At 43.1% G+C, this 21,073-nt stretch overlaps 1 protein-coding gene across 3 annotated transcripts in view; it reads left to right on the top strand.

Annotated features, from left to right (window-relative positions):
• Positions 1 to 1,835: 1,835 nt before the first annotated feature.
• LCLAT1 (lysocardiolipin acyltransferase 1) overlaps positions 1,836 to 21,073 on the top strand; it is a 223,291-nt gene continuing 204,053 nt past the window's right edge. For 2 of the 3 annotated variants that reach the window (XM_030921701.1, XM_030921698.1), the window contains exons 1-2: positions 1,837 to 1,983; positions 18,645 to 18,815. The gene's annotated coding sequence lies outside the window, so the exon portion shown is untranslated. Of the gene's footprint in view, positions 1,984 to 18,644; positions 18,816 to 21,073 lie in introns of all 3 variants that reach the window. The other variant, XM_010384430.2, reaches the window with a different exon arrangement.

A 21,073-nucleotide genomic window follows, 5' to 3' on the forward strand; every position in this document is an offset into this window, starting at 1 on the left:
GCATGTCAGGACATTTTCCCCAGGATGAAAAACATGTTACTACACCTTGCACCTCTACCAAAAGGAATGAAGCATGACATGACACTTAGTAGATCTCTTCGAGTTTAGAAATCAGCATATTTTCCCTTGGGAATTCTGTTCCTATCCATTTAGCAGTTGATGTGGAAGGTGGCTAGTGATGAGTAGCACAGATCAAGAAAAGGCTCAGGGCCAGGTGCGGTGGCTCAAGGCTCTAATCCCAGCACTTTGAGAGACCAAGGTGGGTGGGTAGCTTGAGCTCGGGAGTTTGAGACCAGACCTGGCAACATGGTGAAATCCTGTCTCAACAAAAACCACAAAAATTAGCTGGGCATGGTAGCAGGTGCCTGTAGTTCCAGCTAGTCTGGAGGCTGAGGTGGGAGAATTGCTTGAGCCCAGGAGGCGGGGGTTGCAGTGGGCCACAATCATGCCACTGCACTCCAGCCTAGGTGACAGAGTGAGACCCTGTCTCAAAAAAAAAAAAAAAAAAAAAAAAAAAAAAAAGAAAGAAAGGAAAAGGAAAAAGAAAGGGCCCAGAACTGTCCTCTGTGGTTAGTGCAACCTTGCCCTTTGGGCTGTGTCACCTGACACACCTCATGATGCTAGAACTCTCTGCAATGGAGTTGCAAAGGCTATGAAGAGCCTCTGGCAAGCCCCCAAAGAACCGCAGCATAGCCCTTGAAGGTTCTGGAGCATAGCCAGGCCAACTCTTAACAACAACAGAAACGAATTTAGAGATCTTTTATTCCAGTAATCTTATTTTAAAGGTAAAAAGGAGGCCTAAGGTCCTAGGCGTAATAGGCAGAATTGACTCTTGTTTTGGTGTTTCTCTCTGTAGTCATTCTTCACTTTCTGATGCAATTTTAGCACATCTTAAATACTAAAATGTTTTGGAACAAACTTAGAGAAATTATGAAGCTGATTTAGGAAAATAGCACAGGAATCTTTGATTTACAGAGAATTTGGGGATATAATTTAGCTATGTTGAAGCTATGCAGCCAAAATGTAGATGGTCATTATTATTATACCATAAATTTTGTGAGGTCAGGAACTTTGTAATTTTAAAAATATTCACTCCTCTGTGCCTTGTTGAATAAACGGATGAAACGTATAGACACACATGAACTACTGATGAGTGGCTGTGTGTGATGTGTAGCTATGTTTATTATTTATAAGATTCTTATTCTATTTGTTGAAGGCCAAGTTGAGGAGGGTATTGCTTAAGGGAAATGAAAAGGGGTTTAACCACAGTCCCCACCATTCAGGGGCTTGCAATCTAATAGGTTAGGGGACAGACACACCATGGAAGGTGACGGAGACCTTTGGAGCAGTGTGATGAAATTGCTATGGGAACTGGGAGGAAACATTTTCTAGGACTGGGGAAACACTGAGCGTGCTGGAAAAACTTTGTGCTCCTGATCAGGGAACCTAGGTTCTAGAACTGTTTCTACTACTGATTTGTCCTGTGACTTCGCGCACCCAATTTAGGCTTGTAAATTAAACTCCCAGATTTCTGTTTTCCATTTTGCAGCTCTAGGGGTTGAATGAAATATTAGGTTCCCTCGGACAAATGACCTCCGCTAATTTCCTATTTCATTGTTTTGTTACCCTTACACCCCACCGTTTCGTGGGTCCCTCTTTTCCAGGAGGGCAGACGAGGAAATAAGCGCGGCCTCTTTAAAGGAGCTCTCAAAGAAAGGCACCCGGGGTATCCCGGGCTGTGGAGCAGGCGCGGGGCGCCGTGGACCCGGGCTTCCCACGCAGCTGGGGACGCCGTTGCGACACGGCTCTTGCAGCCAATCAGAACGTAGCCTTCCGGGACGCATTACTAGGGCGACGGCCGGACGCCTCCGCGCTTCTGGATGAATTAACGGCGGGTTCCGCACGGAGGTTGTGACCCCTACGGAGTCCCAGCTTGCCCACGCACCCCACTCGGCGCTGCGCCGCGTGCCCTGCTTGTCACAGGTGGGCGGCTGGAACTGTCAGGTGGGGTTACGGCGCGAGGAAAATGGCGGCGGCGGGGGGATCTCAGAGGTGAAGGAGCGGGAGCTGTAGCCCAGGCTTTTCCTTCTGAGACTTGGGCCTCCCGCGGGCTGCGACCTCGGGTAGCGGCCCCTGGGGGGAGTTGCGGTCCCGGTGCAGGTGGCGGTGGCGTCGCTGGCTCAGGTGGGAGGAGGTGCGGGAAACGAATCCTGGAGGCTAGAGGAGGCGTCGGGTGCGGAGGAGCCGCGGGAGCAGCGAGGGCTAGGTAGCAGCGGGGCGAAGAGTGTCCCGTCGCTGTTTACGCTGGGAGCGTCAAAACCTTCCTCCTGCAACCACAGCGGGTCTGGGAGCTGCGCCCTCCCGGAACGCAACCTGAGCTCAGCCACTGTTGAATCCCATCCACTAAAACGTCTTAGGTGGCCACCACGTGCAGGGCTTCGACGAGAGCTGTGGAGAGCAGGGGCTGGGGCTGCCTTCCCTGTGAGTCCTGCAGGCGCCAAAGGCCTGCCTGTAGGTGCCAGAGTGGCAGTGCCGCGTAAAGAAAGGTAGGCCCTAGCCAGGGCGGATACCAAACCTGATTTTTAAGGTGCATTTTAGCTTCTAATTGCCCATTTGAAGAAAAGAAGTTGAAAGATAAGGCACTTAGACGTGGTGGTGGAGATGATTTGGTTGCTTGTACTTCCTTGGTTCAGATGACTTCCCTGGAAACATTGCATCTGCCTTTAAAGTTAATTAACTGTGTTTCTTGTGTATCTGGCAGTAGATGAGATTAGGGATTGAGAGTCACTTTAAGCCCAAGAAAAGTATTGAACAAATGTGTTGAAGGCATTACCAAGGTGAAATATTTAATCGTATCATTAACTTATTTGTTAAAAGAAACATCATGTCATGAAATATAACTACTTGGGTTAGTTTTCAAAAAACTGACGATGAAAGCCCTTTTTATGAAACATATGTTTTTTGAGATTAGTAAAAATAAATCTTACCACTTTTTTGTTTAGGTTTCTGTTGCACATTGGACTTAGATATGCTTGATATGACAGATAAGCATAGTATTAAGTGACTTTTGTTTTTGGTAGTAGACTTGATTTTGTGGAGTAGTACCTTGTTCTGTAACTGAGAAAAATGTAATAGTGCTTGTAAGTTTCAGTCAATAGCTGCCATCTCTGGAGGGTCAACTATGTGTCAGTTTCTGTGAAAGCCAGGCTTCTCCTACTTTTTAATTTGAACATGTGGTCCTCTGCATTTGCCCCTGTGAGGTCTTTAGGCTGGCTGTTACTGACAACCAGGAGGAAGCAATGGGGAAAACCCAAAAGATTCTTTCTTCCAAACTGGATCCGTGGAGATTTGGTCAGTTTGGCCTGGGGTTGAGATTATGTGTGGATTCTAGTCCAAACTCTGCCACTTAAAAGTGTCTCAGGGTGGCCAGGCGCAGTAGCTAACGCCTGTAATCCCAGAACTTTGGGAGGCGGAAGCAGGTGGATCACGAGGTCAGGATCCTGGCTAACACGGTGAAACCCTGTCTCTACTAAAAATACAGAAAAAAAAAAAAATTAACTGGGCGTGGTGGTGGGTGCCTGTAGTCCCAGCTACTCGGGAGGCTGAGGCAGGAGAATGGCGTGAACCTGGGAGGCAGAGCTTGCAGTGAGCCAAGACCGCGCCACTGTACTCCAGCCTGGGCGACAGATCGAGACTCAGTCTCAAAATAAATAAATAAATAAAAGTTTTAAAAAAAATAGGGTAATCATACAACTTCACTATTGGTGTCTTATCTCTAAAGTGAGTATTTCGTATTCAAACAATCTCATTGCACTGTTGGGAGGAAAAGAAAAGACAGTATGTGTAAAAGGGCTTAAAAAAGTTAAAAAAACAGTGAAAATATTTGAAATTTATTCCTCTGCATTCATGTCCTCTGCCAGGCTCTGAATCAGGGGACTTACATGTGCCAACTCAGTCATCTAGCATCACTGTGAGGTGGATACATTTATTATCTTTATTTTGCAGATGAGGAAACTGAAGCACGTTGACGTTTAAGTAATTTGTCCATGTCACACAATTAACATTGTGTTTCCAGCCTGTGTTCTTACTGTCTTACTACCACTATGCATACTATCTTCCTGTGACATACAGATGTGTTATGTGTTAAGGGGAAACATATATGCGCAAATTTTTCATTTTTAATATATATATTTTTCTTTTTCAAAGGCTCCAGCGATGCCCTAGAATGAACACATATTCAAGCCAGTAGTTTTGTTTGTGATCTTTTAGTTGTGTAAATAATCACGTTTTATTCCCTTGGCATCCAGTTGTGTGGTAACAGTTACATTTACCTTGGTTAAGTGGTATATTCATCTTACTTTTGTTGCCCATTAGTTAAAAATTTATTTTGAAACAGAGTTATGATTGATTTCTTTTTTTTTTTTTTTTTGAGAGGGAGGTTTGCTCTTGTTGCCCAGGCTGGAGTGCAATGGAACCATCTCAGCTCACCATAACCTCTGCCTCCCGGGTTCAAGTGATTCTCCTGCCTCAACCTCCCGAGTAGCTGGGATTACAGACATGTGCCACTACGCCTGGCTAATTTTGTATTGTTAGTAGAGACGGGGTTTTTCCATGTTGGTCAGGCTGGTCTTGAACTCCCGACCTCAGGTGATCTGCCTGCCTCGGCCTCCCAAAGTGTTGGGATTACAGGTATGAGCCACTGTGCCTGGCCAGTTATGACTAATTTCTATCAGGAAGCACAAATCAGTAATTGAGATTTTTGTTTTTATTACATTTTTTAAAAGAATAATTTGCTGGGGGACTTTTAAAAGAAAACTAATTTTAGTTAAGCTTGCTGTTTTGATATACTTGTGCTAATTTTTCCAGTCTTTATTTATTGAAAAAATAGGATGAGTAAAAGTGGCTAGGACATTTATTCTTTCATTGAACCTTTATGGAATAGCCCCGCCAAGTCTTTAGGATGTAAACATTAACTCCTGACCCTACCCTTGAGGAATTCAGGGAGAAGTCCCAGGTCCAGAAGTTTGTAGACAGTTGAGGCAAATAAATAAATGATTAAAGTGTGATAAGAACTCAAATATAGTTGTGGGTGCAGAGAGCTGTGAGAGCACATAAAAGGGAACAGTTACTACTTCTGGGGTGGGCCTGGCCAGGAGAGGAAGGGAGCTAACTGGAGGATAAAGGCATAGGGAGAAGCAGAGCAAAGCCAGGACAAGTGAGAGCTCATGGTGTCCAGGGGTCAGACCAGAGTATTGTAGGTGTTGCTGGGAGGGAAGCCAGGAAAGGTTAGAGCCAGGTTGTGAACTCTTAGCTAAGAGAGTGACTTTATCCTGCGGACAGTGGGAACTGTAGAAGGAGCTCGATTAGATGCATAACCTCAACTTTATGTTTTTGAAAGGTGACTTTGGTGACAGGGTGAAAGACTGTAAAGAGGAGACCAGTTAAGGACAGTTTGCATACTCCAGACAAGGGATGGTGAGGGAAGGAACCAGGCATTGGCTGTGGCAGAGCAAAGTTCACATTCCACACACATTTTGAAAGCATGTTGTGAGAGTGATTGGATGTGAAGATAACAGGGTTGTGGAGGGGAGTACGTGCTTGCCGTAAGAGTAAGGTTTATTTCTTTGGAACTATATGGTTGGAAACTGGAGGTCTTCTTAACTAATTTAGGAAAAAGGATAGAGCAGGAAGTTCTTTGTTTAAAAGGTGTAGAAAGAATCATCTAAGGTATGTTTGGGGGAAAAATGCTAGGATAATGGGTATTAGAATTTTTTTTCTTTTTACATTAGGTTTTGAATATATTTGTACAGGTATCATTGTAATATGAAAGTAATCACTGATGATTTCTCTAGTTTTAAAGCTGATCTCCACTTAAACATGTGTAACACTAAAGTTGTCCAGCACCTAACAACATAACATGAATGCAGTGCAAATCGACTACAAGGTAGGGGGTGCAAATCTTGCAAAAGAGGCAGGATTTCATGAAGTCAAAGCTAGGGGGAGAACTGCTGAAACCATAAGCGCAGATAAAGAACTAGTGCCTAGAATAGGCAGAGATTCTTAAAAAGGACTCAGAAAGCACTGATCATGAAAATGATTGATAAATTTGTCTTCAGAGTTCATTAAACTTGGGAACTTCTCTTCATCTAAAGACACCACTAAGAAAATGAAGAGCAAAATATGGACTGGAAGAAGAAATTTGCAATTTATATATCTGACCAAGGACTCATGCTGTCTCTGTGTGTGTATTTGTGTATGTGTAGCATAAAATAATTAATGAGAAAAATCATTTTAAAAATGTGTAGGCGTCTTGAACAGGCACTTTCTATTAGAGGGTCTCAGAATGGCCAGTATGCGTATAAAAAGGTACTTAACATTATTTGTCATTGGGAAATATAAATTAAAACAATAATGAGATACTGCTATACACCTTCCAGAATAACTAAAATTAAAAAGATGGACAGTTCCAGTGTTGGCAAGAGTGTAGACCAGCTGGATCTCTTACATATTGTTGTCAAATGATACAGTCACTTTGGAAGACTGTGGCTTTGTCTACTCCTTCCCATGATCAAATGCTTGCATTCGTTCCTAGGTATACTCAAGAGAAACTAATGCTTGTGTCTACTAAAAAAAATGTTAAAGAATGTTTATAATGCCTTTATTCATAATCAAAAATTGGATATAACTCAGTTGTACATCAGCAGTAGAATGGATGAGTAAATTGTCATATATTTATAAGATGAAACACTGCAAAACCAATAAAAGACAATGAATTACGGATATATGTATCAACATGGATGTATCTTACAAAGTCAGACATAAGATTGTACACTGCATGATTCCATTTAAATGAAGTTCAAAAATAAGTACAGTACTTCTCTGGTGACAGAAGTCAGAATAGTGATTACTCTGGGTTGGTGGTGGTGGTGGTAATGACTGGGAAAGGGCATGAGGGAACCTTCTTGCAACATTTTACACATTGAGATGTGTGGTGGTTACATGAGTATATGTATATGTAAAAATTCAGAATGTGTAAAAATATGAAGATTTGTGCTCTTTATGTATATACTTCAGTAATAAAAAAGAGGCTCTAGTGAGAGTATGGCAATGCAAGAACACTTTAAATGAGAAAAAACAGCAGGGATAATTATGAAAGAGGTACTTTAAAAGAATTTAAAAGGGGTGTGAGAGGCTCCAGGAGACAAATGAAGAAAAGTATAATTTTTTTTTGGCTAAAATGACTGTTCTATAATTGTTTTGCAAAAGGCAAATGTGAAATTAAGGCTGTCACATCATGCTGTTTTACAATTTGGTCACAAAATTGTGCCCCAAGCACTCCATCTATTCATTAGTTTTTTGTCCTAAGAATTAATGCATAGTTGCAAAGTGTAATCTAAATTTTGGTCAATATAATACATGATATTTTATGAACATACTGGATTTTTTTGTTTTATTTTTTGGGAAAATTCTAAGCAGATCTCTTTTTCTTCGTTACAAAATATGGTCCTTGTTAAAGAGAAATGGCTGTGTGGTCCTCTCCCCATGAGACACTAATTGCTGTTGGATAATGAGGACTGCTGTAATTCCTTTGGCTGCAAGGTTTTTAATGCAGTGAGCTAAGAAAAACCTTCGGTGTGTTCCCTATGGCTGTGAGGTAATGCCCCAAGAAAGTCTTATGAGGTTTATTCACACCTTTACCTTGTCCTCTCCTTGTGGCAATAGGGCCATAGGGATCCTACTGTAAAAACTCGGGAGGCAAATGGAAGAGACATATGAGGGGTTGCCATCAGTGAAAGCTGATAGTAGAGGATTAACCGCCTTTCATAGGTGGTTACAGAACCATCTGCAGCCTTTCACAGTTGAGATTCCTGAAGACTTCAGTTGTTCACTTCCTCAGAGAAAGTGGATTACTGTTCTAGGGACAAAGATAAAGGGAAGAGTTATGGTACCCTTAGTTTTTCATCTCAAATAGGAGATCACATCTGTTTTATGTAAGTGTATATAGTTAATTCCCTTGGGAGAACTCATGGAGGAGAGGGATAGCATGTGGTGAGCTGCTATCTAGTGGTGGTGTCACAAAGAAGGGAAATGCTAGATGAAGATAAGAATAAATGATGAAGAAAGAGGAATGAGTGGTGGTGGCGGTTTTTCCAGCTCTTCCAGCTCCATGTGACTGGGAGCATGGACTGAGGGGATTGTTTTTAACTCTTGACAGGGACTCTTCCCCCACTGGAATGTTTAGGTATCTTGGGAAAGGCAGCCTTGGCTGTGGCTCTGACCATTTCTGCTTTCGTAATATAAATGCTGTATTAGAATTATTATTTTCTTTTTGTGTAGCCTTTAAATAAAAATTTACCTGTGTAGAGTTAGGGAGGAAAATGATTGAAAGTTGGGGTAGCTTAAACACCAAAATATTTCTTGACTAAACTTGATCATTTTTGGACACACACCATGGACTTGGTGATGGGGACAGAGTTTTAAATAAGACACTATTTATGTCTTTGAGCTTTACTGTGTAGAGAAGGAGATAAACACAAATCAATGCCTTCAGTACAGAGGTCACTGAGATTTCATCACCTCTAGGTTTTCTATGATGAAAAGTAAACACGGTAGCCATGAAACTGTTATGAAGACCATAGGTAGTAATAGCGACCCTCTCTTTTAATAATGTGTGAGTGCCAGGTGTATACTGAGTTCTGTTCTAAATGCTTTAAGTTTTTAACTCCTTTTTAACCCTCTCAGCTTCCACTGTGAAGTAAATACAAGTACTGTTATTATCTTCATTTTGCTTATGAGGAAACAGAAGCCCAAAGAAGGTACAGGGCATGGATTTGAACCTATGCAGTCTAGTTTCAGAGTCTGTGCTCTTAATTGCTATGCTATAATGCCTGTTTTAATGTACTGTAAATTTAAAATATACTGTACTTGTGTGGCTTTAAGTGTAAGGGATTATTTCAGTGAGTGTGCCTTGTATTACAAGTTATGTCCAAAGTTTCTGAATATCCATGCTGAATGTAACTTACTGTAGCTACTTAGGGTGAGTCTGTCTATAATGTGGGAGATTTAAATGAGACATCCTTTTTGCCTTTTCCCCTTTCATGTGTTATAATGATTGTTTTGATAGTCTTGCATGTTCCATTATATCATTTCGAAATTCAGTAAAATATATTACCAGGTTTATTGTTTGTGTTATACACATAATGAAATTTTATGATGTAGTGCTCAACCTGAAGAGTTTACTGGGTTAACATACTTCTTAATGAGAGTGACTACAGATTTAAACTTAGGTTTTTTTATTTTTTATTTTTATAGAGACAGAGTCTCACTCTGTTGCCCAGACTGGATTGCAGTAGCCTGATCACAGCTCACTGTAACCTTGAATGCATGGACTCAAGTGATCCTCCCAGCTCAGCTTCCCAGAGTAGCTGGGACTACAGGCATGTGCCACCGCACCTGGCCAATTTTTCTATTTTTTTTTTTGTAGGGATGAAGTCTCTCTGTGTTGCTTGGGCTGGTCCCGAACTCCTGAGCTGAAGTGATTCTTCCTCTTCGGCCTTCCAAAGGACTGGGATTACAGGCGTGAGCCACTGCACCTGGCCCTAGGTTGTTTACATTTTTAACGTGGTGGTTCATTAAGACCAGTTGATTAAATTAAAGCAAGGATTATGTTTGCTTTGTTCACTAAGAATGGGAAGGCGGTGGAGAAGCAGGATGGAAATAATCTAGAGGACTCCAAGGAGTGCCAGAGTGACCTTATTTTGTTGAATTTCTTTATGGTAGTAATGAAACCTATACAATTTAGCTTCTCTTTCCTTCAGAGAAGAAATATACTAGAAGTCAGAGTTAATAAAGATTGAGTCTTCAATTTTGCTAGGCTACTTGATAAACAGTTCTTGTCTATTGAGTAGGCTAATCTTCAGGGAACTGAGTATACATTGGATATAATTGGATCCAGTGGATATAATTTCCAAAGCTGTATTTATTTCTCTTTTTATCTATACTTTATAAAAGAATTAGGGGTGTTATATTATCATTTTGAATGGGGAACTCTGAAATTGTATCTGATTTTCTCTTTTGCATTTGTACTTAAGACTAGTCATATATGTATGCAAATAAATAAATACATATTTATTTGGAGATGGGGAGGTATTTATACCAGTTTCCTGTGGCTGCCATAACAAATTACTGCAAACATGGTGGCTTAAAACGTCAGGCATTTATTTCTCAACGTTCTGGAGGCCACAATTCTGAAATCAGTATCAGTCAGCCAAGATCACAGTGTCAGAGGGCCATGCCACCTCTGGAAGATCTGGGGGAGAATCTGCTCCTTGCCTTTTCTAGCTTCTGGTGGCTGATGGCATTCCTTGGTTTATGGTTGTATTATTAATCTCTCCTTCTATGGTCACATTATGGCCTTCTCCACTTCTGTCTGCAGTTAGATCTTCCTTTTAGGTTGAGTGGCTCACGCCTGTAATCTGGGAGCCCGAACCCATCCTCTGGGAGGATTGCTTGAGCCCAGAAGTTGAAAACCAGCCTGGGCAACATAGGGAGGCCCTGACTCTATAAAAAAAAATTAAAAAGTTAGCCAGATATGGTGGCATGCACCTATAGTCCTAGCTACTTGGGAGGCTGCAGCAGGAGGATCACTTGAGCCTGCAGTGAGCCGTGATCATGCCACTGAACTCCAGCCTGGGTGACAGAGTGAGACCTTGTCTATAAAAAAAAAAAAAAAAAAAAAAAATTGGAAGTGCTCCCTATGCTTCTGTTTTCTGGAAGAGATTGTGTAGAATTGATCTTAATTCTTTAAACATTGGTAGAATTCTTTAAAGAAATGATCTGGGCCAGATTTCTTTTTTGAAGGCTTCATTCAGTTTCTTTAACAGTTATTAGGGCTATTCAGATAATCCATTTAATTTTGGGTGAGTTGTGGTAGTTTGTGCTTTTGAGGAACTGATCCATTGACACACAAAGTGGACGTCCTCATTACTGCTGGGCAGTTGTAGGAGTGTGAGCCCCTCTTTAGGACTCTACTAATACCACTGGGAGGGGATGGCCTTCTTACCCCTGGGCTGTGGTGAAACTGACTCTAGGCCTCCTCTGATAGATACCACGCCAGTGGGGATCAGAAGGGATGTCTCATTACTGCCAGGTGGGAGGAGAAACCCAGGCTCTCCAGGTGTCTCCACAGATACTTCCTGGCAGGGGAAGGTGGTTTTATTACCACCTGGCAGGGAAGGAACTCTAGAATTCTCTAATATCTCCCCTGTAGGGATAAGGGGCAGACACACCTGAACAACATTACTGCCTTAGACTCCCCACATGGCTTTTGCTTTTGTGGGTGGGGGTGGGCCAGTTTTTTTCTGTGGTATTGGCTGGAGGGCATGTTGTTGTTCAGTTCTTTGGCTTAGGAGAGCAGGGGTTTGTGTTTTGTTTTTTGTTTGTTTTTGTTTTTAAGCTTGTTGTCTGTGGTATATGTTGAGGCGAAAAGAAAACCCAGGGAACTCACCACCATGTTTTCCATGGGTCCCAAGGTGCCTATCTGGTTTGCCTTATCTGTATCTTCAGAGTCCAGAGTCTTCCCATATTTGTTTTACATATAATGGCTAGGATTTTTAGTTGTACTTAGCTAGAGCAGTAGGAAAAACTACATCTATTTGATCTTGCTGGAAGCGAAAGTTGGACAGGGATTACTTTTTTGTGGAGGAAAACATAGGGTAGAAATTGAGATGCATGAATTGGCCAGTAAGACACTGTAGGAGCTAGTTTTATGTTGTCATATACCAGGCCAGATTGATTTAGATAAAAACAACACTCTTCATTTAACAATATAAAGTCCCCCCCCCCCCCCACTTTTTTATTTTTTTTTTAGTAGTGAGTAAGTCAAGGCCTCTGCGATTTTGGAGGAAAGACAAATGCAAAGCCAGCAAGTGTTTGTTAAATAAGGATTAGAAACGGCTAGGAGAGAGTGACTGAGATTGATAGTGTGATGGAGATAGCTGGGGATAGGTAGAGGGTGGCGTAAGAATGGAAACGAGAATAAGAGTTAAGTATAAAAGTAAATTATAGGACTTCATCAGGGTGAAAGTATTGGAGTGTACTTTGTCACTGAAGATCTTCTGTCTACTTAAAGTGAGACTTAAGAGTGGCGGTTTGAGGTAAAACCAGGTGCCACTGAATACCAAGAACCTGAGAAACTGCTTGGGTGATTTGACTAGTAAAGGCCAGTCCTTTACCCTACAACTGCCCAGCAGTAATGAGGACGTCCACTTTGTGTGTCAATGGATCAGTTCCTCAAAAGCACAAACTACCACAACTCACCCAAAATTAAATGGATTATCTGAATAGCCCTAATAACTGTTAAAGAAACTGAATGAAGCCTTCAAAAAAGAAATCTGGCCCAGATCATTTCTTTAAAGAATTCTACCAATGTTTAAAGAATTAAGATCAATTCTACACAATCTCTTCCAGAAAACAGAAGCATAGGGAGCACTTCCAATTTTTTTTTTTTTTTTTTTTTTTTTTATAGACAGGGTCTCACTCTGTCACCCAGGCTGGAGTTCAGTGGCATGATCACGGCTCACTGCAGGCTCAAGTGATCCTCCTGCTGCAGCCTCCCAAGTAGCTAGGACTATAGGTGCATGCCACCATATCTGGCTAACTTTTTAATTTTTTTTTATAGAGTCAGGGCCTCCCTATGTTGCCCAGGCTGGTTTTCAACTTCTGGGCTCAAGCAATCCTCCCAGAGGATGGGTTCGGGCTCCCAGATTACAGGCGTGAGCCACTCAACCTAAAAGGGAGATCTAACTGCAGACAGAAGTGGAGAAGGCCATAATGTGACCATAGAAGGAGAGATTAATAATACAACCATAAACCAAGGAATGCCATCAGCCACCAGAAGCTAGAAAAGGCAAGGAGCAGATTCTCCCCCAGATCTTCCAGAGGTGGCATGGCCCTCTGACACTGTGATCTTGGCTGACTGATACTGATTTCAGAATTGTGGCCTCCAGAACGTTGAGAAATAAATGCCTGACGTTTTAAGCCACCATGTTTGCAGTAATTTGTTATGGCAGCCACAGGAAACTGGTATAAATACCTCCCCATCTCCAAATAAATATGTAGACTGTATAGGGGTGGGAAGGCCAAACCAAGGAATTATGTCTGACAGAAGGGAAGAAATGACCGCGGTGGCCTTCTCAGACCCTGTGGGAAAGGCCTCTACCCATCTAGTGAAAGTGTCTACCTAGACCAAGAGGTATTTTAGTTTCGTGACTCGAGGCATGTGAGTAAAGTCAGTTTGCCAGTCCTGGGCAGGGGCAAATCCCCAAGCTTGATATATAGGGAAGGGAGGGGGCCTGAACAATCCCTGAGGAGTAGTAGAATAGCAGATGGAACAACTGAGAAGTGATTTCCTTGAGGATAGATTTCCACGATGGAAAGGAAATGAGAGGTTCTAAGAGGCGGGCTAGCAGCTTGTAACCTACATGGAAGAGGCTATGAAATGACGGCAGAATAGAATGGGCCTGTGAGGCTGGAAGAAGATATTTTCCTTGGTCCAAGAACCATTTGCCTTGTGTGGGAAGAGATTGATAGGTGGAAGTTTCAGTGGGGGAGTAGGTGGGAGTGACCAGATGAGAAGGAGAAAAACTGCTGTGAGGGACAGAAGTTGGAACACTAGCTGCAATTTAGCTACCTTATCAGCATAAGCATTGTCCTGAGCGATGGGATCTGATGCCTTTTGATGGCCCTTGTAGTGAATGACTCCAGCTTCCTTTGGAAGTAAAGCGGCCTTGAGAAGAGTTTTTATTAAAGAGGCATTAATGATGGAGGACCCTTGTGTAGTGAGGAAACCTTTCAGCTCATAAAACAGCATGGTGGTGTAGGATATGAGATCAGTATAAATATGGATGCATAGTCCCTTTACAAGAGTAAGGGCCCAAATTAAGGCAATGAGTTTGGCTTGCTGAGAGGTAGTGGATGGGGTCAGAGCAGTAGCCTCAAAGATTGATGGGGAAGATACTATAGCATAGCCTGCATTTGCTGGTGTGTGGCGATTAGGCCTGGTGCAATTGCCATCAATTAACCAAGTGTGATCAGGGTGAGGAACAGGAAAGAAAGAAATATGGGGAAATGGGGTGAATGTCAGGTGTATCAGGGAGATACAGTCATGGGGGTCAGGTGTGGTATCAGGAATAATGTGGGAGGCCGGATTGAAGTCTGGGCTAGGAACAATAGTAATTGTGGGAGACTCAACAAAGAGTGAGTAGACCTGAAAGAGCTGGGGAGGGCAGAAAGTATATGTGTCAGGTGTGAGGAAGAAAACAGATTTTGGAAGTTACGAGAACTGTAGAGGGTGGGTTGAGCATAATTTGTGATTTTGAGGGTCTCTAAAAGTATTAGGGCGGCTGCACGGAGGCATGATGGCTAGGCTAAAACAGTAAGGTCAAGTTGTTTGGATAAAAAGGCTACAGGGCGCAGTCCCGGCTCTTGTGTAAGAATTCCGACCACACAGCCCTGCACTTTGGCTGTGTGTAATGAAAAAGGGTTGGGATAAGTTAGGGAGAGCTAGCGTTGGGGCAGCTTCTAGGGCTGTTTTTAAGGAATGGAAAGGAGTGGTGAAAGGATTTATGGTCTGTGGGGTCAGCTAGGTTTGCTTTTGTGAGTTTATATAATGGTTTAGTCAGGATGGTAAAACTAGGTATCCAAAGGCAGAAGTACGTAACCATGCCTAGGAAGGAAAGGAGTTGTTGTTTGTAGAAGGGATTGGGGTTTGGGAGATTAGCCAGACACGATCAGCAGGGAGAGCCCATGTGTTTTCATGAGAATTATGCCGAGATAGGTAACAGATGAGGAAGAAATTTGGGCTTGACTGAAGTAATGGGGGCTTTCTGTGAAGCCTTGCGACAGTACAGGCCAGGTAATTTGCTGAGCCTGATGGGTGTCAAGGTCAGTCCAAGTGAAAGCAAAAAGAGGCTGGGATGAAGGATGCAAAGGAATAGTAAAGAAAGCATGTTTGAAATCCAGAACAGAATAATGGATTGTGGAAGGAGGTATTGAGGATAGGAGAGTATATGGGTTTGGCACCACGGGGTGGATAGGCAAAACAATTTTGTTGTATCAGGCACAGATCCTGAACTAACCTGTAAGACTTGTCCGGTTTTTGGACAGGTAAAATGGGGGAATCGTAAAGAGAGTTTATAGGCTTTAAAAGGCCATGCTGTAACAGGTGAGTGATAACAGGCTTTAATCGTTTTAAAGCGTGCTGCGGGACGGGATACTGGCGTTGAGTGGGGTAAGGGTGATTAGGTTTTAATGGGATGGTAAGGGGTGCATCATTTGTTGCCAAGGAGGGAGTAGAGGTATCCTATACTTGTGGATTAAGGTGGGGAGATACAAGGAGAGGATGCGAAGGAGGCTTTGAACTGGGGGAAAAGGCGGCAATAAGGTGTGACTGTAGCCCAGGAATAGTCAGCGAAGCAGATAATTTAGTTAAAATGTCTCGACCTAATAAGGAAGCTGGGCAGGTGGGGATAACTAAAAAGGAGTGCTTAGAAGAGTATTGTGTAAGTTGGCACCAGAGTTGGGAAGTTTTAAGAGGTTTAGAAGCCTGGCCTTCAATACTCATAACAGTTATGGAGGCAAGGGAAACACGCCCTTGAAAAGAAGGTAATGTGGAGTGGGTAGCCTCCGTATTGATTAAGAAGAGGACTGACTTATCCTCCACCGTAAGAGTTACCTGATGGTCCAGGGAGTTTTCTGAGGTGATCGGGTAGCGTCAGTCTCCAGCTGCTAAACCAAGGAGATCTGGGAAAGAATCAGCCAAGGAACATTGGGTTTGGGCTCCAGGGGCTTTAGGAGCAGCAGTGATATGAGTCAGACAGTCCGACCTCCAGTGGGGGCCCGCACAGACAGGGCACGGCTTAGAAGGAATCCTGGGCTGCTGGCATTCTAAGGCCCAGAGGCCAGGCTTTTGGCATTTGAAGCAAGGTCCATGAGGATGTTTTGAAGGAGCCTCTGGGAGCCTTGGCTTGGAGGTTCTGAAGTTCTTGTATGCTGGAGACGTGGTTGTGGGTTGTCTTACTGCGGAGGCAAGTAGCTGTAACTCAGAAATGCGTTGCTGTCTGGCTACCTCCTCTCTACTATTGTACACCTTGAAGGCGAGGTTGATTAATTCCTAGTTTTGGGGTTTGAGGGCCGGATTCCAATATTTGGAGGTTTTTCCAATGTCAGGAGCTCACTGGGTGATAAAATGCATAGTAAGAATAGGGTGGCCTTCTGGCCCCTCTGGGTCCAGGGTGGACTGGGCTGGGTTTTCGTCTTTACCTTGGGTAGTTTCTTTAAATTTGTTAAAATTAACAGCTTTGTAAGCTGCCTTTTTAAGCCCTTCAACTAGGCAGGAAACCATGTAATCTCGCCTAGCTATACCTAGGGAATCTGCCTGATAGTTCCGTTGGGGATCTTCTCAGGGAACTGCTCTAATGCCTTCCTGGAGGTCTGGCTCATGAAGTTGGTGGTTATCAGCGTGAGATTGGGCTAGAGAATAAACTATTTCCTGTTTATCTGGGGAGAGGGTAGAAGTTAGGATGACATTTAGGTCACTCCAGGTTAAATCGTAGGACAGAGTTAGATATTGGAATTCTTGTATATATTTAGTGGGGTCGGATGAGAAAGAGCCTAAACACTGGCTGATTTGGGAAAGGTCGGATAAAGAAAAAGGAGCATTAACCTTGACTATGCCTTTAGCTCCAGTCACCTCTTTAAGAGGAAATTGTTGGACAGGTTGGGGAGGGCTAGTCGTGGAACGAAACTGTAAGCCAGACCGGGTGTGAGGAGGGAAGGTGATAGAAGGATTATAGGGTTGGGGAGCAGAGGCTGAGGAAGAACTGGGACCTGGCTTGACCTGGCGAGGGGCACCCTGGGGAGGAGGGAAGAGATCAGATGAGTCCATAGAAAAGGATTCAGAGGACTCAGAGCTTGGGGTGGAGACTGAAGGAACAGACAGGAGAGAAAGAAGAAAGATTTTGATGAGTCTCATTGGGAGCAGAGACTGGGGAGGAACCAATGTGTAAAAGAATGCCTGGACGTCAGGCACCTCAGACCATTTGCCCATTTTTCGACAAAAATTATCTAGATCTTGTAGGATAGACAAATCGAAAGTGCCATTCTCTGGCCACTTAGAACTACTGTCGAGTTTGTATTGGGCCAAGCGGTATTTGCAGAAGAAAATAAGACACTTAGATTTTAGGTTAGGTGAGAGTTGAAGAGGTTTTAAGTTCTTGAGAACACAGGCTAAGGGAGAAGAAGCGGGAATGGAGGGTGAAAGGTTGCCCATAGTGAAGGAGGCAAGTTTAAAGAGAAGGGTAGAGACACGAAGAAGGGGGTGGGGAGCAGCCCTGGGCTGCAGCATGGGTGAGCAGCCAAAGCAGGCGTCCCCGCAATTGACTTGCCACCAAGGCAACGTGGGTGAATGACCAAGGCAGGCGTCCTTGCGGAGATCAGACACCAATGGAACGTGGGTGAATAATCAGAGAGGCGTCCCCGCAATGATTAAACACCAAGGGAAGGCTGCCTTCCCGAATCCATGACCGGTGCTAGAGTTTTGGGTCTATGGATAAAATGTGTTTCCTTTGTCTCTACCAGAAAATGAAAGGAATTTATGAAAGGAATTGAAATTAAGAGAAGGGAGAGATTGAAGGGTGGCACCAAGATTGAAAGGAAAAAGAGGTTGAGGGATATTGAGAGAGATTGGAGAAGATAGTAAAAAGAGGCCACTTACCTGATTTAAAATTGATGAGATGTTCCTTGGGCTGGTTGGTCTGAGGACCCAAGGTCATAGGTAGATCTCTTCATGGAGTGAGGATGAGGACAGCGGACTGGTCTCCTGAAGGAGTCCCGCTGACCCGGGTCTTTGGCACCAAATGTCTCAAGCGTCCGTGTGAGGAGACCACCAAACAGGCTTTGTGTGAACAACATGGCTGTTTATTTCACCTGGGTGCAGGCGGGCTGAGTCTGACAAAGGAGTCAGCAAAGGGTGGTGGATTATCGTTAGTTCTTATAGGTTTTGGGATAGGCGGTAGAGTTGAGAGCAATGTTTTGGGGAGAATTATAAAGAACCTTCTTAAGGGTGGGGGAGATTACAAAGTACATTGATCAGTTAGGATGGGGCAGAAACAAATCACAATGATGGAATGTCATCAGTTAAGGCTATTTTCACTTCTGTGGATCTTAAGTTGCTTCAGGCCATCTGGATGTATACGTGCAGGTCACAGGGGATATGATGGCTTAGCTTGGGCTCAGAGGCCTGACACTTGGGGCGGGATCTAGGCTGTGATTTTGCCCTTGCTGTTCAATTCTGGCTCAGGGAGAAGTGGAAGTTCCAAGGACCTGGCCAGTGTTAACATTTCAGCTGCCCTCTCTCTCTGGATCTTTACAGAGGTGGCACGCATATTGGGCTCTCACCTCAGTCTTTTGGCATTCCCTTCCCAAGCACTATGACCCAGCTTCCTGAGTTGCCCTGTGCGTTAATCTATTCAGTAGTCAGATGTTTCAGGTCCCTGGGCCCATAACTCCATGAACCATCTGATTAGCCCAGTGCACTGTTCCCAAACTCTGCTTTCTCTTTTTTCTCCCATTTATCATGTTCACAGGCTGAAATACAGAGTGGGTACTCTCTTCTGGGAAGCTGGCAACAAATGGATGATGTGATATATGCATTCCAGGGGAAAGTAAATTGTGATGCTTCTGAACCCATGGTCAGTTAACGAGACAGTTTCTAGCTACTGAACGTACTTTAAAAAGCAGGACTCTAAAAGCTCTGGGTAAGTCTTTGTAATGATTTAGATGCTTGAGTTTTTTGTCTTGCTTCATGTATCTGAACACAACGCTTTTTGAATTGATCATAGTTGTTCCTGTTTATGTTGTATTGTTGACATGTTCTATGCTTGTTCTGTAACCTTTTCATTGAAAAATAAGTATTTATTTCTGTTGGAGGGAGATAAATGTCCTTTTTTAGAAAATAAAGTAACACATTTCTGTGAAAGAACAAACTCAGCATTTCTGTTTGGCATTTGGTTGTGTTATTCTTTTTGGATCTTTATTTTAAAGATTAGGTACCATTTTGTTTAGAGTCAAAAATACTAAATCTTTTAGACGTTATCCCTTACACTCTCTGCTGCATGCAGTAACTTGCTTTTGTTTGACATAGCAAGCTTAAGTGGCACCATTAGCTGGTATCCTCCTTTGTGAGGGTTTGGGGAGTCTTGTGGTGGGGGGCGTTCCATCTATGTGGATAACTCTGACAACTGATTCTGGCCATATCCTCTCTCATCTCTAGGCTCATGATCTCCATCTGCCCAGTGTTCATCTGCAATCTCTGGTTGTCACCTCAGTCTCAATTTGATTAAAACTAAATTCATTCTCAATCCCATATTCGGTTTCCTGCCAGGATATGTCTGTCTCTGTCTATTTAATTGTCCAGGCTTGAACCTTTGTAGATAATTTCGACACCATCCCCCTCAGCCTTTTTCTATTGCTGCTGCTTTTGTAATGCTTTTGATGTTTTTTCTCCTGATCTTTATGCTTTGCATTACTTCAGTAATCTACTAGTCAGTTTCTGAAATTATAGTCTCCATTTCTTGTGTATGTGATATGATGAAGAATCTATTATATCTGGCCTTTGTCTTTGGTTCCTGACAATGAGCTTCAAAAAATCTTGGAATTTCCTTATAGATGTATCTTTTGTTATTCATAACAAGAGTCTCTCTTGACTACACCTGAGTTTATCCTGATAGGTGACTCTGGGTGGGCCCTTAGATAGTTCAGGAAAGGAGCTGTCCACATCAGAGAGACCTTGGAACTTTTAGCCCCATCGCCTGGTCTCTGTGGAGGGGACAGTGACTGGATAGCAAAGCCCAGTCATCTGGCTAGTGATTTAATCACTCATGCCTGGGTCATCAAGCCCCACATAAAAACCCTGGAATAGCAGTGAATGTACTGGTTTGCTAGGAGGATGATACCTGGATTTCTTCAGGAGAGAGCAGGGAAGCTTTGCGTCCCGCTGCCCTCTTTCCTAGACCTTGCCCTTGTTCTGTGTACCTCTTCCATTGGGCTGTTCCTGAGTTGCAGCCTTTGTAATGAAACTGTGATTATTTAAGTATAGGGCTTTCAGTGATTTCTGTGAGAATTGTTGAAACTGAAGGGAGGTTTTGGGAATCTCTGAATTTGTAGCCAAGTTGGACATTAGTGTGGATAGCCTGGGGATGTCTGAAGTGAGGGCAGTCTTGTTGGAAACCTTGCTCTTTAACTTGTGGGATCTGATATTAACTCCAAGTAGTATCAGAATTGAGTTGAATTGTAGAACACCTAGTTGGTGTCAGAGAATTGGTCTCAGAGTGCAGTGTGCTTACCCTTTGACAGGCATTGTGGCATGTGTGCTGTGTGCATTATTTCATGTAATGTCCACTATGGTTGGGTAAGACCTAGGGTTTTAAAAATTTGTTTCTAGTTTTTGGTGTTTTTGTTGTTGTTGTTTTGTTTGTTGTTTGAAACGGGGTCTCACTATGTTGCCCCCACTTGTCTTGAACTCCTAGGCTCAAGCAGTCCTTCTGCCTCAGCCTCCTGAGTGGCTGAGACTACAGGTGTGTGCCACCAGGTGTGGCCCAGGTCTGGTTTTATCATCTTTGTTTTACTGGTAAGGAAAGGAAAGCCATAACTTTCCCAGTGTCAGAGAGCAAGGAAGTGTTGGCGAAGTCAGTGCTTTCTGACTTTAAAGCCCTTTACTTAACCCTTTATGTTAGGCCAACTATCTTCCTTGCTGTAGACATTATTACCCTCCTCTCATCTGGCTGCGGTGGACCACTTTTTCTAAATTGAACTTTTATCACATCGTTTTTGAACTCAGAACTTTACTCTCCATTACTGTAGGATAAAACCCATGATTTGCAGGCAGCCATTCAAGGCCCACTGGAGTACGATAGGCTCAAATTAATGCTGTCCCAGTCCTTATATACAACAAAAGAAAACAAACACCTATTGTGTTTCTTGGATAGGCCACTCAGTTTTTATCTCCAGCAAGTTG

This window comes from Rhinopithecus roxellana, chromosome 17 (assembly GCF_007565055.1).
Source record: "Rhinopithecus roxellana isolate Shanxi Qingling chromosome 17, ASM756505v1, whole genome shotgun sequence".
Taxonomy (NCBI): domain Eukaryota; kingdom Metazoa; phylum Chordata; class Mammalia; order Primates; family Cercopithecidae; genus Rhinopithecus; species Rhinopithecus roxellana.